The sequence below is a fragment of the Heterocephalus glaber genome, unplaced genomic scaffold (genome assembly GCF_053883595.1).
Source record: "Heterocephalus glaber isolate CG9 unplaced genomic scaffold, H.glaber_assembly_v1.0 deba00001442, whole genome shotgun sequence".
Classification (NCBI taxonomy): Eukaryota; Metazoa; Chordata; class Mammalia; order Rodentia; family Bathyergidae; genus Heterocephalus; species Heterocephalus glaber.
Window position 1 is genome coordinate 48,469,278 of NW_028258296.1, and position 19,140 is coordinate 48,488,417.

General features: G+C 45.8%; 1 long non-coding RNA gene across 1 annotated transcript; it reads right to left on the bottom strand.

Annotated features, from left to right (window-relative positions):
* Nucleotides 1-3,503: 3,503 nt before the first annotated feature.
* On the bottom strand, nt 3,504-10,549 carry LOC110351034 (uncharacterized). The gene is made up of 3 exons (XR_002398059.2): nt 10,225-10,549; nt 4,998-5,130; nt 3,504-4,317 (listed from the first exon to the last, which is right to left on the bottom strand). It is a non-coding gene; the product is annotated as an uncharacterized LOC110351034 (long non-coding RNA).
* Nucleotides 10,550-19,140: the final 8,591 nt, after the last annotated feature.

Consider the following 19,140-nt stretch of genomic DNA (forward strand, 5'->3'; position numbering starts at 1 on the left):
CTCCTCTGCCTGCTCTTAACTTCTGCTCTCACAAGGCAGAGCTTCACAGATGAAATCTTTATTTATGGATTTAATAACTACACAGAAAAATTATAAATGTGGAAGCCAATCTTTTACTCCAAAGGGAAGAGTGAGAATGTAAAAAGAAAGAACTCCGGCCCCCTCTCACCAGAGCCTGGCTCAGACTATACCTGCAGCCAGACACCTCTCTGGAAGAGTCTAGCATTACCTCTAGAGATCTATCCTTCTCAAACATTCTCTTCTCTGAGAATAGACACCTTTACTTCCTGGCCATAGCTATGTGGCCCAGGAGGAACCAATCAGATTCTCTCTCCTGGGGATTTAGAACTGCTGATCAGAGATGTTGGATCCCAGGAAGTATTCAGAGGCATCTTTGCCTCACTACAGAGAGATAGTAAAAGCCATACTGCAGGATGGGGTGGACACTCAGAGAGACACAAGAGTGAGAGAGCAGCTGATCCTGGCTGCCTGTCTCCCAGTCGTAGTACACTCTTTCTCCTGGGTTCTGCAAAATTACTGAATCCTTAAAATAAATATCCTTTTTATTGAGTTTGTTTGCTTTTATTTATTTTTTTGCTTTAGTTAATATGACTGGGTTTCTGTTTCTTGTAACCCACAAATGACTCCTCCTATTTACCTTACCTTGCCACCCCAAACAAAGAACCCATCTACTCCGCCCACTGGCTGCTAGGAAAACGGCCTTGACTTTCACCGTTTCCTCCCTACATATAGCCCAGAGGACCAATGAGACTAATGAAAGAGCCTGTGTTCGTCCTATTGTGAACCATCCTACCGAGGCTCACGCAGGGCCACCTCCTCCATGACACCTTCCTCGTGGCCTGGTTAGTTACTCTTTCTGGTTCGTTTGTTCATGGTTGTTACGGTTTGGATCCTAAGTGTTCCCCAAAAGCTCAAGATTTGAAGGCTTCATCCCCAGGTAATGGCATTACTGGGAGGTGGCAGAAACTTTAGGGTCCAAATAGACAAGGCCAACCAACCAGGGACTGCAACCTCTGAAACAGTGACCCAAAATAAATCCTTTTTGTCACAGTGATGGAAAGGTATTTTGTCACAGTAACAATAAGTTAACTGGCATAATGCTGGAGTCTCTTGCAACAGAACTGGAGCATGGAGTCCCCAGAGACAAACTCCATGTTAGAAAAAGCACAAACTTTGGAGTCAGGCAGGCTTAGGGTCAGGGTTTCTGGGATCACAATATGTCTCTGCCACTTACTAAAGTTACTTAATGCTTTATAATAATTACTTAATAGGAGTGTTGATGGGAGGATTAAAGATAATTTATGCCAACTTCGTGGTAGCACAGACAGTATGTGGAGATTCTGAACATTCCTCTGGGAAGGTCTTTCTGCCCATTTCCACTCCCACCCAGACAGGATCAAATGCCTCTCCTATAAGCCCTTATTCATGCCCATCCCATTTGGAACCTGTATCATGGTGTGTTCTATGTTGCTCATCTTTGTATCCTCAAAGTCTAACATAGAGCCAGACCTAGAAAAGGGGTTCAAGAAATACTTGTTGAATGAATACAGATCTGTAGATGTATTGGGCAGCTTTCCTGTTGGTGGGACTGAATGCCTGACACACACAACTTAAAGGAGGAAATGATTTATTTGACTCACAGTTTCAGAGGTTCATTTCATGGTCAGCTGGCTCCAAAGCAGAAACAACATGGTGGAAGGATGTGGTGTAGCAAGGCTTCTCTCCTCATGGCAAGAGCACCAGCAAGAGATCTACCTTCCACAGGCACGGCCCCAGTGACCGAGCTGTTGCAGCTAGGTACCACCTCCTACCAGCACTTTCAGCTTTGAACATCAGTGGATTAAAGCATTGATGAGTATGGCACCCTCATGATCCAGGCATCTCCTCAGGAACCTCCTAATCTAGTCAAGTTGGCAATTAGATTAATGGGCATCATATGTATTTGTGTTCCCCTATTGGACTGTGAGCTCTTGGGAAGAGTTCTCAGAAAGGCATGTTTTTTCCCTAATTTAGAACCTAGTTCAAGAATGGCCCATTGCCAGCAAGCAGTAAATGTTCTTGGTGGCATTTTTTGATCCAGTTGGACGAAGACAAGCTACAGGTGCAAACTGAAAGCAATTTCCTTTCAACTGCAGAGTGCATCAGCTTTCCTACAGTGACGACCTCAAGCTCCAACACATGAGGGGAAGCTCTCCAGGAAGATTCACACCGTGCCCTGTGTAGGCATGTTCCCACAGGGGAGGAAACAGTGAAGCTACGGAGGGGAATGGGAGGGACTTGGTGGACAACATCTGGTTCAGAGTGAAAGCTCTGGAGTTGTTAGACCAGGTTCCCATGCCAGCCCTGACATTAGCTAGAATGTACCTTGGAACAAGTGAGATATTTCCTATCTCTGAGCCTCAGTTTCTTCATCTATAAAATGGAAATAGTAGTACCAACTTCCCAGATTGCTATGAGAATTACATGAAGTAATCTCTATAAGGCAGTAAGCCTGGCACATAAGAAGTGTTCTATAAATATCACTTTTTAAAAAATATTACTGCGTAAATCTTATTAGATAGCAAAACACTTTCATGCACTTTTATCTCCTTTGATCTTCACAATAATCCTATGAGATAGTTAAATCTCAGGAACTACGGATGTTAGAGATTAAAGTGCTTTGTATAAGCCACAAGGCACAGAGGCCAGACCCCATCCCTGGGGGTGTGTGAAGAGCCAGAGATCTGAACGTGGGCAGAGTTCAAATCCTCATTCTGCCCTGCGCTAGCCATGGGCTCCTATGCAAATCACTTCTCTGAGCTCCCATCATTATTACCTACCTCGGAGACTTATTGTGAGGAATGGATGGGGCAGTGCTTATTAAGTCTCTATCTCCAGAGCAGCCAGAACAGTAGGTGCTTAGTAAATGTTCACTCTCAGGTTCATGTCTTGTGCTTTCACGTTACTGCACAATACACTGGTGACCATCTCTACTCGGCATAATAAACCAGCAGCTTTGAGCCAGGGACCCTCTAGCTGCCTTCCTTCTCCATTTGTACACAGTTCTGTAGGAAGATGTGGACCTGTTTCCCACCACAGATCTCTTGCTGTCAGTAACAGCAGAGCTGACAGGCATCCTATGCTAGCCACCGGGGAAGAGTGCAAGGTGTGGTGGAGTGCTCCCCATCTCCATGCTCAGATAACTCTGCCAGCAGAGACTGTGTGTGGAATGTTTTTGCACATTGGGCCCAAGCCAGCTTTTCACTTGTACAACACTATCTCCCAATGATATTTCAGGTGTTCACCATGTGTCCTTAGCAGCTATCACTATTGACTTTTTGGACTTAATCTTACTGTTGATTTTTTTTTTTTTTGGTACAGGGGATCAAACATAGGACCTTTGACTTGCCAGGCAGGTGCGGCACCACTGAGCTAAATCCCCAGCTCTTGCTGTTGATTTTGACAGATCCTTCAATGCCACTTAGGTTGTACTTTGTCTTACAGATATTTATTAGTCTAGTTGCACATGATTTTTGTTTTGTAGCTGCTGAATTTTGTGTTCCAGAACTCTAAACCCATCCAGTTGTCCAATTCATGAGCTGCTCTCCATCTATTCTTACTGCCTTTTTGGAGGAGAGATGTACAGTGGGAGGAGCACTGGGGCAGGAGGAAGATGACCTTTCTATTTCTACGTGATTGGTCCATGTGCCTGAGTGTCCTGGTTCTGCCGCTCATTAGCTGTGTGACCTGGAGCAAGTTGCCAATCACCTTGCACCTCAGTTTGCTCACTTGCAAAACAGGATTCTATGGCCTGGATTATCATCTTTTAGGATCATTGAGATTCAAGCCCTAATGCAGAAAGCATTCAGAACTTCTAGGAAAGACCCTTAGGAATCAGCCACTTTGGCTTGCTCATCTTTTCACTGGAGAAACTGAAGTCCAGAGAGCCTTTTGAGGGTAAGGACCATCCTTTATCCATCTTTCTATTCCCAGGATCTAGACAGAGTCAGGTGCACACTGGGTTGCTAATAAACATTTTGTAAATGAGCTGAGTGATCAGCTCCCAGTGACACGTCTGTAATTTAACTTCCCGTGATGACTCAGTTATCAACATCAATTATTATATTGACCTGTGATGTCATGATTCCTTCAGAACCAATTTTACCATGTAGAATGTGACCATTTGTGCTTTTGCTTTTCTACTTAGTGTGCCTTTTCTCTTTCTTCTCACTGTCATCTGTCAGTTCTCCTGTAGTCAGTTCTCCTCAAAGTTTGAGAAATCTCCATCACTGCTTCTAATTAGCTGTCCACTCTGGTCTGGGGCAGAACAAGAGGGAAATAGTGTTGAAAGATTTAAAATTGGCGTGCATATCATGTATCTTTTTTTTTTTTTGAGTTACAAAGAATATGGCTGAGTTTTCTGTAGACAAGAAGCATTGCCCGTTTTCAGCTGGAAGATGCCTTAAAGTCATCTGGTCTAGTCCCTCTAGTCATGCATGTGTGTGCTAACTCACAAACCCCTGTCCAGTTACTTCTACACACTGTGCATGCAGAAGTCTACACATGACTTCTGAAGCACTTGTATCTCCATCCGGGATCTGGATTTGTAAGCATTCTTCCCTCCCAGAATTTCCTCTCTGATACTCCCCTCTAATTATAACCTAGAAACTTCCCTTCTGTTCTCCTCTCTGTCTTTTCCAGCCCTCTTTAGTCCTACTTGAAATATTTTTTACTGTCCTGTGTTGCTTAGCTGTCTAGGGGGAAGCTTTAAAATGTAAACTGGAAACACTTAAAGATAATTAAGTAGGTAAGGGGAGACATAGGGGAAATGTTAATCGTATCACTGGATTTAAAATCGAGAAAGGAATAATCTCATTTAAACAAAACTTCAGTACTCATTTGAAAGCCTGTAAATTACAGACAAATTATTGGCCATAAATTGTGATTTATGTTCTGTGGGTTTTTAATGAGGGCAAGTGAGGCAGAAAAACACTTACCAGTTCACAATCTGGAGAGCAGCAGGCGGGCCTGTCCCTCTCTGAGAGCAATGTAGTTGAAGGGCATGGAATAGATCCAAGGATCAGGCTGTAGTTCAGCTCTTTTCTGCCTGTGTGATCTCAGTTTCCTCATCTGTATGACAGCAACAACATTAATATCTCTCTCACAGGGCTGGTGGAATGACTGAGATAATGTATGTGAAATCATTTTGTAAATCACAACGCTACACAGATGCCAGCTGCTGTCAGCAGTCAGTACTCAGCATGCGGCATCTTGTATCTTCTGTGCTAGGTTCGGGGCAGCCAAGGGATGGGACAGGCCAGTATCCAGTCTGGCAAGGAGCAAAAGGATGCTGTACAAACAGGAAGGAATAATTAGGAGAGTTGACGATCATAAGCAAAAGTGATGGATGTGAACTCCATCTTAGATGAACTACACTATGGGATCCAACTTCTATGACTGGTCCATCTGTGGGCAGGAAATACAAATCCAGAAATGGTATTCAGGATCCAAAGTCAAAACACTATGACGGGATAGGGCAAGAGCCAGTGTCTAGTTCAGGGAGTTGGAGGGAACTCAGGGGGCAAGACGCGGGTCAGAGGAATGACTGCTGAGACATACTGAAAACTGAATGGCACTCATGTGAGGTGCAGAATCTGTAGGAACACTTCAATGTCAAAGCCAATGGGGACAGACAATTTGATTATTTAAAAACTTAACGAATATTGATGGAGTGTTTACTGTGTGCTGTGCATTTATTCACAATAGTGAATTAAATAAGACATTGAAGCTAGGCATGGTGCCGCATACCTATAATCCCAGCTACTCAAGAGGCTGAGTTGGGAAAATCACAAGTTCCAGGCCAGTATGGGCAATTTAGTAAGACACTGCCTCAAAAAAACCAGCAGTGAGAACACCTAGATGTTGATTTGTTTTCTCAGCCTGTGGACTAGTAGGATAGGATGATAAACAGGCAACCACATGACAGTGTGACAGGTATGTGGTGGGAGAGCCTTCCACCCAGCCTCGCCTGGGGTGGGGATGGACACAGTGAAGGCCTCTCCACACCCACTGCCTCCACTGGCATGGCCATAGAGTTGGGCCTTCGCAGGGGGCATTCAGCTGCTGGCTGTCTTTCCTGGCTCCAGCACACACATTCTGACTTCCCTGTATGTCTTATTTGTTTGTGGGTCATCTCCCCTAACTAGATTGTAGAACTGTCCCTTTCTAGCCCCTCGAGGACTGGGACAGTAACTTCCTCTTTTCAGGTTCAGTGCCTACTGGTCTGGCTCATTGAGTAAAATAGGAAGAGGGAATGACTAGAAGGCACAAAGGAAGAAGGGTCTTTGACTATCCAGGGCCTGTCTTCTCCTGAGGTCATTCTCCAGGAGCAAGCAAGGGGAGCTACCTGATGCCGTGTCTTTTCACAGGTTTCTACTCTTCCCAGAGCAGCTGCTCCTCTCCTGCATGTGGAAAGATGCCAAGGACCGGTAGCCGGGGATCCAGAACCTAGCCAGGTACCAGAACCCAGTAGCTGCTGCACAGTTTTCTGTGTAAGTCTCCTGGGGACAGGGCCTTTTGTCAACTTTGTGTCCCCTCAAGAATGGGCACACTGAATTTGCCCTTGCTATGAGCAGCAGCTTCTGCAGGACACTTGTCCCTGGTCCACAGAAATAATAAACAGCAGCACTGTCTACAAATTCCTTTCTACTTGCTGGACATGGTGCTTGTACAGTGCTCTCAATCCTCAAAGCAATGAGTCCCACCAATAATATTGCAATAGGGCCAGGCTCTGTGCTGGTGGTGGACAGAGATGCAGATGGCTTCTGTACCCTCAGGAGCTTACCACTCATTGGGGTGGGGTGGGAGCAGGTAAGTGGGATGATAAAATAGGTGTGGTTGGGTACGGGACGGGACTCCACAGAGGGACAGGAGTGTGAGAATTCCAAGGAGGAAGATGTTCTACCAGGAGCAGGTTTGTGGAGGCTCCGAAGGAGTGGAGGTGGCTTTCAGAGGAGAGAGAGACTGAGGTGTTCCAGGAGAAAGGACAAACAGACCAAGGGGTGGAAGTGGTTAGTCCCTTGCGTAGTCAGGAAACAGTCTAGGTTAGTTTTATGAGAATATAAATGGCTTCCAAGGGTGTAGAAAGAAATAAAAGCAAAGCAAAATAAAAACAAAACATAAAAATCAAAACAAAAGCCAAACCAAACAAAGAATCCCAATCAAGGCCATATTGCTGCAGAGACTTGTTTGAATCCAGGCAAATACATTGAAGTTGTGTGAATAATTATGAGTAACACAGACTGAATGAACTTATTGATAGTAAATGTCTTATTTAATCCTTACCCTAAGCCTCCAGATTAGGGTTGTTATTATACTCATTTTACAGATGAGATTTGGTCACCATTTACTCAAGGTCACACACCACTGCTCCTCAGAAGGGCTTCCCACAAAGCCAGAAATTGTACCAAGGTCATTTGGCTCCAAAGGCCACGCTTTGACCCTCTCACAGCAGTGACTGCACGGGAGTGGGTAAATTTGTGACGGGAAAAGCACGGGTGGAGAAAGAGGTTTGAGATTCAAGGAAACATCTGTCTAAATTCAGAGGCCGGCAGAATGAATGAAAAGGAAGCAGTGAAGAAGACAGACTGATTCCAACTAGAAAAAGTCCTCGTCTCTAAATCCCAGGAGGCTCAGGAAGGAGGCAGCTGCTGGGCATGGTGGTGCATACTCGTTATATCAGCACTTGCAAGGTTGAGGCAGGAGGACAGGAAGATCACTGCAAGTTCAAGGCCAGCCTGGAATGTGTAGGGAGACCCTGTGTCAAACAAAACAAAACAAAACAAAACAAAACAAAACAAAACAAGAGTCGGGGAGCCAAGTCAGAAGATCCCAACGCTCAGCCAGGTTGGGCAGATGAGAGCAGAGTTGTGGTCAGGCTGAATATGCAGGATCAGCGAAGGGACAGGGACAGAGACAGCTGCTTCTCAGAAAGAAATGATGACTGACAGACACACAGAACAAGTAGGAAACGCGACAGAGGAGAAAGCAGGGTTGTGGGAAAATTTTTTAACAATGCATTTATAATCACAAAAATATTTGGTGTATATGAAAATAATATAATTAGCAACCCTGAACTACCACTCAGACTTAAAAAGCTAATACTTAATGATACAAATGTCTGCTTTCTCTTTTTTTGATACCAGGGATCGAACTCGGGTCTTTGTGCTTGTGAGGCAGGCGGCAGAACCACTGAGCTAAATCCCCAGCCCTTGTTTCTTGCCTTAAAAAAAAAGGCATCAGCTTATAGATACAGTCAGCCCTTCTCCCTACTCTCACCTGGTCTCTCTCCCTTCCTCCAAGTAACCATCATCCTTAAGTTAGTATCATTCCCATACCCTTTAAGAAAGTTTATTACATGGGCTGGGGATTTAGCTTAGTAGTTCCAATGCCTGTCTCCCAATCGCAAGGTCCTGAGTTTGATCCCCAGTTCCAAAAATCAAAAGTTTATTGCATGGATCTTTACCAATACAGCTGGTACAGTTGTATTGTGTCTTTAAAATTCACTTAAAAGGTATCACCTATATACATATATGCAATATTTTAAAATTGCTGCATTTTAAAATTTATTTATTTATTTGTATCGGGGATCGAACTCAGGACCTTGCACCTGCCAGGCAGGTGGGGTACCACTGAGCTACATTCCTGGCCTCTAATTTTTATTTTTTATTGGTACATGTGTGCAGTACATAGTGATGCCATTCCTCATGGGGAGTTGGTACATGTCTATAACACATCTTAATTCTATTTTTATCCCCTTCCCGTCCTTTCCCTGGCCCCTCTCTGCATCTCTTGGTCCTCTTCCCATCTGCAAAGATCCGCCACCCTATTTCCTATCATCTACCTATTACTATGTATTTTGCTTTTTATGTTTTGGGTTTCTCCTGGAAGAGAATTCATGCGATAGTTAAGCTCGTGTGTCTGATTTATTTCACTTAACATTGTGGTCCCAAGGTGCCTCCATTTCCTACAAATGACTCAAGTTATTGTCACATTATTTCTGAGGTTGCCCGTGATGATGGATACAGTTCAGGCTCATTCACTTTAACCACCCTTGTATTAATAAGCCACGTCCCTTCCCTACTGCTGACGTTTTTGTTATTGCTATTTCTCACAGTTAGCAACAGTGCGGGAAGCGAATGACCTCGATCATATCCCTGCTGTCCCCATGAGAGTCGCTCTGTGGCCCCCTAGAAGTGGAAGCCCCACTGTGTCTCAGGGTTTTCTGTCTCAAAGCAAGTGCACAGCTCTGTCCTGATTCCCGGGGGGCCTGGCACTCACTGCCTGTGTTGACTTTTGCCAGCTTGATGAATGTGAGTGGTATCATTGTTTTGTTAATTAGCATCTGAAGGAAGGAATTTTTTTTATATAGCAAAACACTTACTGGTACATTTTAGACAAACAATGATAACACTAATCATAGGAATTTGCGCCTTTACATGGCACATTCCACCTCTTTTTTCCCATTCTCCCCCTTCCCTTAAGCCCTCTCCTCTCCCTTTGTTTTCATTTTTTCCTTCTATTTTCACTTTTTTTTCTTGTCCCTTCCTTCTTTTCTCCCTCCCTCCTCCCTTGTTCCCTGAAGGTAGGAATTTTTAAGGGCAAGGGAAATATTTAAATTTTTTTCCCAGAGGGGAAAGATAGGAGCTGGGCAGCAGTGAAGATGTAATGGACAAAGGGGAGAAAGAAGAGGGAGGAGAAGGAGGAAGGGGAGGGAAGAGAAGAGTCAGGCTACCCAGAGGGCGAACGAAGATACAGGTGGAAATGCAAAAGCTCTCTGCATATCCAGCTGGTGTCTTCGTGGAAATGCAGAGAGCTTTTGCTGGAAACCCCAACCCTGCAGGGAGAGCAACAGGCGACATGATCTGCTGAGGGTAGAGGATGGGAGCAGTTCAGGGTCTTAGGAGCAGAGATGAAGGAATAACCAGTGTCAGATTTGGTGTGAAGCCAGCAAGGGCCCCTTGGGACACTGCTGAGGGGCAGTGGGGGCTTCATCTCCTCCTGAACATTGCTTCCAACTGGTAATAACACACCACTGCCTGTCTTTCCTGAGTCACCTGCCAAGGTCCCCAGGAAATGGAGAAAATAGCACCAAGGTAAATACTTCTAAGGGAAAAATGAAAACCTCTAGGAAATAAGAGCAGTGTCTTCAAAAGATCAATTTACCTGTTGGTAGTGAGCTTCCTGTTCCCGCAGGTGTTCTAACAAAGGTTGCATGAGGTCAGATGAATATTGGGCAGAGCTGTACAAAAGATGCAAGCATTAGGAAAGGAGTGGAACTAGATGCTCAATATTCAAATTTTGCTTCACTTTTCAGCAAGATAAAAAGGAAAGGTCAAGGCAGAAAAAGTTCAAAGACACTGGAATGGCTGGCCATGAGGTAGACCCGTGTCCACATGCTGCATTTCGGAAAGGAGGCAGGTTTTGCTGGTTGTTGGGTGAAATTGGGATTGAGGCTTTGCGCCACCCGCCTCCCCTCAGGTGAAGCCAGGTCCTAGTGGAGTGAGAGGAAGAAATTTAGTGCATGCATTTCTGCCCAAGAAACTCGGCATCGTCTTTTACTAGCTTTGGGTCTGGCAGGTGGCTGGCTGTGGTTTGTATCTGATTTGTTTGCATTTCTGCGGTGGGCAGCCACTGTAACTGGTTGCAAACAGAGAGATTTGCTTTGCACATAATTTAATCCAAGGGTTAGGTAATGAGTTTGCTCCCCTTCAGACAAGAGGAATCAACATGCTTCCTCCAACCTTGCCTGCACTTGGCTGTTAGTAGGGATGCTGCCCTGTGGACCTTGTTAGATAGCTCTCTGATTCCTGTGATCACAGCTCAGGGGTGATTCAGTGTAACTCTTGGTATTGAAAACCTCTGAGTAAGACAAGCAGATTGAATAATGCTCTGTAGTGAATTTGTTAATGAATTTTCTTCCTGCTCCCAAAAAGAAGGGGCTGGAAAGAAGCAGAGGCTATTGGAGCAGGGAAAGGCCATGATACTTTGTAAATCAGGGTTCTTGATGATTCTGGAGAAAAAATAATCAGAAATCGCTTTAAAAAAACAATTCCACATTCTGTTCTCAGAGACTGTCATTAGTTTCGGGGTAGGAAACAGCTTAACATCTTTCTGGTAGTCTTAAAATAGATAAATAAGCAATGACCTTAAAAAAAAAAAAGGTTATTATTCAAGGTTTAAGTAATCTTGGCTGGCTGTGATTTGCATATATATGATAAAGTCTGCCCCTCTTCCCAAGGTTGATTGCTGGGAAGCTGGACTCGTGAGGAATGCAGATCTGCTCAGTGACAGCTGAGGAGGCAGCGGGACTTCCTGTCCACTCCCCTGGGCTGGGCATGGTGCCCATCCACAGGCCTCACCTGCTGGGTCAGGGTGTCCTGTGCCAGGCCCATGACCTGGGCCGCTTTCCTGGTACACAGGGCCCCCCTGCTTGGAAGGAGCCCATGCTTCGTTTAATGTCCTCTTGCTGTTGTCTTGAAATTCTTCTTGCTTGAAAAAGGGGCCCCACATTTGCATTTTGCCCTGGGAGCTGCAGGTTGCATAGCTGGCCTTGTTAGTGGCTCTTTTCACATCAGTGATTCTGTCCTGTGTACTTCTGCCCTTTGCCAACTCTGGCCTTTCCTTGGAGGTAAGGTAATAAAAAGTTAGCTCTAAAAGTATATATATATTAGGTAAAAGTATCTTTGTCTTTTATGAAGACTTTTTTTATACCCTGATTTTAAAAATAATACATTATTTTAGCGCTGGGAAATTTAAAAGGTACAAAGAAAAAAAAACTACTGCCTTACCGTGCAACAGTGTCTTTCCAAGAGTTTTATAAGATATTTCACATAGTTCTTCAATTGCTTTTTTTTTTTTCTGGTACCAGGGATCAAACTCAGGACCTTGCACTTGTGAGGCAGGTGCTGTGCCACTGAGCTAAATCCCCAGCCCAAAAGCCAGAACATTTTAATTTTACTTATTTATTTTTGGTACCGGGGATCAAACTTAGGACCTTGTGCTTGCAAGGCAGGCACAGTCCCATTGAGCTAAACCTCCGGCCCACAAGAGTTTCTATACATACTTTCATTCTGTCTTTATATCATTGGAAATATACTGAAATAATGTTTTGGAAAATGCTTCTAAAGATTACCAATGCAGCATGGAAAAACTTTTCCCATATCATTTTTTCTTCAAAAGATTTGTTTGTTTGTTTGAAACAGTATCCCCATGTGGCCCAGGCTGACCTCGAACTCGCAGCGATCCTCCTTCCTCAGACTCCCAACTGCTGGGATTTCAGGCATGGGCCACCATGCCTGGCTTTCAAAAGATTTTTCATTGCTGAATAGTATTCCATAACAAAAAATCCCATCATTTACTCAATCAATCCCTTACTGTTGTGTCATCTATGCTTTTTACAAACAACAGTCCAAAGAGAACACACAAACATACAAAAGATTTTAAATAAAATAAATGATTTTCTTGGGGTAAGCTCCTAGAATCAAACTTGCTAGGACCTTTAACATACATTGCTCACTTGCCTCCTGGGAACCTTTCCTGTTTACACTGGTGAAGGAAGGTAGGGCTGGGGTGCGGCTTGAAAGAATAGGAGCAGGGGTTCTGCTTCCTTCATTCTTTGGGCTCTGAGGGTCCACAGTAGGATTTCTCTTTCTCTTAGTACTAGAAGAACGTGGTGTGTGACAGGGATGTTGAGCAGAGCGGATTCTTTGGCTAGTCTAGGCTGTTCTGCGGAGGTGGCTCCCTGGCACGGTGTCTGCTATCAGTCATGGTGAGCCAAGAGCCCCAGTGATGGGAGCCCCCAGGAGCCCTTCCACATCCAGCCGCAGCACAATGGTGCCATGAGCTCCTGCACAGTTGCCACTGGGGACATTCCAGAGTGCTGGGCTTGGTTTAAGGTCATCTTACTCTTTCCAAAGTCTCCCAGGGGCAGAACAAGAACATTGGAAGTCCCACAGCCTCAGACTACTAACAGTCTTCCGGGAAGGAAGAGCTTCAGGGGCAGCAGCAGTCAGATGAATCCCACAGGCCAATGAGCTCTGTTTGGTTTTGGGGAATGTGTCTGCTAGTCTGCTTGTTTAGTCCTATTTAGGTTTTGGGGAGGCATAACGGTGAGCGGTAGGTCTGTTTACTACTGAGACCTTGGCCAGTCTGCCTGTGGGAAAAGCTGCCATGTGCTCTTGCTGGTGGGGAGGGAGCCCTCGAGAGCCTGTGAAACCTGCATTGGAAAGTCTCTCCATGTTTCCACTCTGGCTCCGGGCAAGGGTGACTCCCGGAAAGTGGCTTCTGCGGGTGAAGAGGAGCAGCGAGGAGGCTGGGCTGAGAAGCAGCATTTGCAGACCAGCTGTGCAGCAGACCCCAAAGGCCCCTGAGCCCCTGCTGGGCTTCCTTTGATGCCGTGGGTCTGGACCGGGAAGGGACAGGGGTTCTCTTTACATGTAATGACTCTGGTTTCTCTGTGCCTGGAATGGTCCTCTCTTGCCTTGGTGATTTTTCCATCTGCTAGAGATGTAGTTTCCAAGTTACTTTGTTTTCCCTGAGCTTCTTTCTTTATGCCTCTGTCCATGGGCAATCCCCCCGCCTCCACGGTTCAGCTCCCTGCAGTCTTCTGCGGGCTCTGGGGCTGGGAGGACGCACAACCCCGCGGGCTGGACCCACGCCAGGCGGGAGTCGCCAGGGACAAACCACTGGCCTTTTGGCTCCTCTTCACGATCCCCCTTGGCCTCGTGGGAAGAACAAAAGGCTCCGGTCTCTGCACACGACGTGAAGAATGTCCTCTGGAGGGAACCACACTGCCAGCCGCAGACCGCCTTTTCTGACTTTGGTTCTGCCCGAAGACAGCTTCATAAACAAAAGCTTCTCCGTCTGGAGCTGCAGTCTTAGGACCTATAAGTTCTCCAAAACTTCCCTGGATTTTGACCTTTCAGTGTCATAAAGTGCTTTACAAAAATTCCACTACCATTTATAAAGACCAAATTTATTTCAAGCTAAGGTTTTTGCATATATATGTATATGTGTGTGTGTGTATATATATATATATTCCTGGGCATCTTATGAAAAATTTCCTCCTTTAAAAGGGTCTGAATTTTACACAAGTTTGAGAAGTATCCCACAGTATCTCCTCCAGTGATCAGCTGCCTTTGTAGAGGCCTTGGACAAGGGCAAGCCCAGTATAGTGGGCCGGTTCACCTTTTTTCTTTCTTCTTTTAGGTGCTGAGAATTGAATGAGAGCCTGTGCCTGCCAGGCAAGCACTTTGCCATGGAACTACATCCCTCAGCCCCATTTAACTTCTTCACAGTGGTATGAGAGACCTCACCCTTGGCAACCCCATTTTGCAAAAAAGGATCGCAAAGCTTAGAAGTGAAATGGCTGGGCAGAGCCACACAGGCCAGGCAGCCACAAAGGCAATGGCAATCTGATTCCAAAGCCCGTGCTCTCCATTTTATAAGACTCTCCCCATGAGAGGCATGCTCTAGGCAATGTGGAGACGAGAATGGAATGCGGTTACAAAAATCCCAACATTCCTGGTCAGTCAGTTTGCAGTGCAGGAGGGCTTCTAACACATGCACACACAGAACGAATAAAGACTGGGCTGTGCCAGCTATTGCAACCCCAACGCCGGAAGTCCTTGAGAGCAGAGGAAAAGACCAATTCTAGCTCAGTGGCTTGGGTTTCAAGAGGGAAAGAAAGGATTATTCCTTCTCAAATTGCCATCTTATTGGACTTCTATTCCATACAAGGATACTGGATATGGAATACTGGAAGGAAATGCTGGACGGAAAAGACACTGCCCTGCTTTCTAGAGGAGATGAACGAATGAGTAGATGAGATACACACAGGATGGAATCCTCCTGGATGGTGCTGCTCTCCTCGCTACCACCAGGGTGGCAAGGAGAGCCTCAGCAGCTGGAGCGGAGAGAAGCAAACAGAGGTCTCTGTATGCGGGGGGTGGGGGTGGGGGTGGGGGTGGCTGCAACAAGAAAACATGCCAGAGGCTGGGGCCCACCCAGAATGAGGGCCAGGTCCATAGTAGTGAGGATGCGGGGGACAGAGTTGGTGGGAGTTGCTTGGACAGTGCCCATAGAGAGGTCAGAGAGGTGGGCCTAAGTTCAAGTCTTGAACGTGTAAAGTTTTAACAAAGAAATGGAGTTTCTGGCATCCTGTTGAAGGTGTCAACAACGGGAGACTTGTGGAGATGAGAAAAGGACCTGGGGATGCAGGGAGATGGGAGAGAGAGAAGGGAAAAGGGAAGGAAAAGGATCAAGATATGATACCTATATACCAGTCCCCCACAATAAATGTATTTATTATGTATTGCAAATATATCCTAATGAAGAAAGGGAGGGTGAGAGCTGTAAAAGCTGAGTCTGGTGGCATGGACAGGTGGGGGAGGCCAGGGAGAAGGCTCTCCCAGGAGGCAGTAAGAAGTGTAAGGGCTCAGTGAAGGCACTTGCTGCCCTTGGAGGAAAGGCCAAAGCCATCACAGTGACCTTCCAAGGGCCACAGGGGCAGACCCCTTAACTCTGGGATTTCATCTCCTACCTCCTCTTCCCCAGCTCAGCCAGCCTGACCTTCACCATGCTGCTCCCACTGATATAGGAGGAATAGATGTAACTCCCAACCTACTAGATGTCAGATGCTCTGAGTTCATGGTCCCTGAATTTGCAGAATGAATTCTAAGGAACAACAGAGGCTAAGAGTAGGAAAACTTATTGGGGAATAGAAATGGAGAATAGGAATGAGGAGTAAGAATAGCTCCTGGGAGACAGGAGGGGTCCTGAATAGGTTGCCAACAAACCCACTTCTCAAAGGAAGTTTTATAGAGCAAAGTCATGAGGGGTAGGTACAATGTGGGTAAAATCTATAATCAATCAGTAAGATTACAAGTATAGTTGCTTAGGCAATATTGACCCAATAGTAACAAGGGTATATGGATGACATCACTAATCTTGGTCAATAATCTGTAGTCTTGGTTTTAAATTTTCTTAGTCTTAATGGTCTTAGTCTTAGGGGGTGGAGGATGGCCCACCCCCAATGAGATAATGGTCTGTCTATGCGGGGAAAGCCTAAAAGTGTGGTACCAATAATTTCAAGCTTCTGTTCATCCCTTAGGGAAGCATGTAAATCTGGCCATTGTGACTTTAATCTTCTTCCGATGTGCCCCTAGCCACTGCTTGGATGTGTTTTCAGCCTCTGCATTGACTTTGAGGGCCCAGCGCCCTCTGAGGGCCTACAACATTTCTACCTAATTTAGCTGTCTATATCACTACCAATCTCTGGACCTTGGCCCTCTCTCTCTGCAGCGCTCTTCCTCCGGCCACTCATGTGGTTCTCTCCCTCGCCTCCTTTCAGCCTTTGTTGCGTGTCTCCTTTTAATGAATCCCTTGGAGCCATTTTGTTTGAAATTGTGTCACTTCCATGTTTTATTTTTCTCCACCTGCCACACTACATCTTTCCTAATCAGTTTCTGTTCCTGCACCTCAGGTAGATGGAAAGCTCCTTGAGGACAAGGATGTGTCTGTTTTGCTCACTGCTGATCGTACTACGCACAGCAGTGCTTGGCACATGGTTAAGTATCAATAAATGTTCTACTGAGTATTTGAATTTCAATCCATGAATTACTGAATTTCGTGGATGAAAGGAAAACTCTATGAAGGCAGCACAGCAGCAGCAGGGCTGGGAAAGGGGAGATGGGCAGACAGGAAGGGAAGTGCCCCAGAGCCTGGACTGCTGGGTGTGGGGAGGGGACAGAAGATCAGGGCTCTAGGGTATCTGACTGCAGCTTCGTGTGCAGGTCCATCCCACCTGCTAGGAGAGTGGTTTAAAACTGTTTGGAGGAGCTGGGGGCATCCTGAAACCACTTCAGAGGCCATGGGAGGGAGGGAGGAAGGGAGGGAACTTGAGCAAAAGGGGCTCTGGCAAAAGAAAATCTGCCTCTGTCTGTTTTGTTTTTGGTTTCCTTGTTTTGGTTTGGTTTAATTTTTAAGCCACCGAGCTCAGCAATTACACTAGATTAGGGTTATTGAGTTCTTACTATGTTCTGGATGAGAAGCTGAGCCTTGAGAACTGGAAGGTCTCATTTTACCTCTCTAATGGCTCTATGAGGGTTACACTTCTATTTTTACCGTCTTTTTACAGCCCAGGGAACTGAGGCAGAGAGGAATTAAATGCCTTGGCTAAGTAAGGTCATAAGATCACACAGCTAGGGTAGTAGTAAGTGGAGAGCAGTGTCATTCCTGAACCTACCTGCTGAAGAGAAGCAGACAATGTGTAGACTGCTGAAGGCAAAGCAGCACCTTAGTTACTGATGGCAGTTCTCACCCCTAGAATAATGGGGTGACAGGCCATCCACCCATAACACCTGCTCCCACAGGCAGGGACAAACACGCACCTTAAACGCCCAAGCTAACTTGCCCCGTGCAAGAGGAAAGCAAGGGGTGGTCTTCCACCGCTCCTTTGGCCAATCAGGAATGGGGATGAGGTCAGGTGGGCGTGTCCTGCTCAGGGAGGCCCCCACAAGTTAAGGAGTTTTCCACCAAAACTAGAGCTCCCTCCCATTCAGAGGGAGGCGCTAAGTGGACAGTTACTGACAATACTGAGCAGAGGCTCAAACCAGTGCAACCAAACTGGGCATGGTGAGGCAAATCTGTAATCCCAGCACTCTCGGAGGCTGAGATAGGAAGATTTTAGTTTTGAGCCCAGCGTGGGCAATTTAATGACTTAGCCAGACTCTGTCTCAAAATAAAAAATAAAAACAGGCTGGGGATGCAGCTCAGTGTGACGGCCCTGAGTTCAGCCTTCAATACTACAAAATCAAAAACAAAACAAAACAAACAACAAACAACCCAGTGAAAACCAACTGCTGGGAGAAAAATGTTCTCTATCTGTGGAGATCTAAACAGAGGACTTAAGCTGGGATGGGGGAGGCAGAATCATCTGTAAGAAATGGCTCCTGGTGGAGACAGACCCATGCCCAATCTGAAAGGCAGCCGACACTCTGATCTTGCCAATTTCTGCCACCGGGGAGTGTGGACTCAGGCTTGCCTGATTTCTCAAAATCTTTTAAAAGCCAAAAATCTGAATTGGGTAAAATTCTTTAACTTTTAAATGTTGATACAAACTCCCCAAACACTGTGTAGTACAAACCAATAACCTCAGAAGGCCACATGTGGCCTGTGGGCTGTGATTTGTGTCCACTGACCAGTATTGTTAGCCTCTTTGGGTCTTGAGAATCTGATAAAAATACTCAGGCATTTTCTCGTGGGGGGTGGGGTGGAGAAAAAGCCTGAACCAACAAAAGTTTGAATATCATTTCTGAGTGTCTCTGTGCCCTGGCGTGATTCTTTTCTAAAGGCACATTTTGTAAAGGCAAGGACTTCTGGAGAACAGACCTGAGGTCTCAGGAGGTACAAGCTGACCCCGTGGCAACTGATAAGGTGTGTGCTAAATCTGAATGAAGTGGTGAGGCTGTTGGGGTCAGTCTGTCCGCTTCTGCCCGCCTTGTTAATCACACTCCACACACACCTTTCCTCCTGAGTCTTGCTGCTAGGGAGTTTGGACAGGAAGCAAGGAAGGGGCTGAGAGGCCTGGACACTAGTGTGGAGCAAGAAGAGGAGCAGGGAGGGAGGGAGGGAGTCTTGAGGGAAAGGGTGCTTTTGAGGTGGAGTTTGAAGGGTTGATGGAATTTAAAACTAAGGAACAAATTGTTTTTCTGCTCTTAGGCAGGGAGGAGAGGTGTGGATTTAAAGTTGGAGACCCTACGTGCCGAGGCTGTCTGCATCTAGGACAGGTTCTGCATGCCACAGGTTCCCCTGCCAGCTGCCTGTGTCCTGGCCAGGCTCTTGAATTTTCACAGGTAGCTGACAGCCCATCAGCCTATTAAAGAATACGGGTCTGCCTTTAATTGGTAACAGGGCAGAGCTGAACTCTATGTACATTTCAGATAGCATAACATTGAGCTCCCTGCAGCTCATTTACCAAATTCTTGGTTGCAAAAAAATAGCATTAATGGAAGTAAAAGACATGCATCCCACCATTCCTCTGTATTCCCTACATCTTACTCACAGATAGGTCAGACTCTC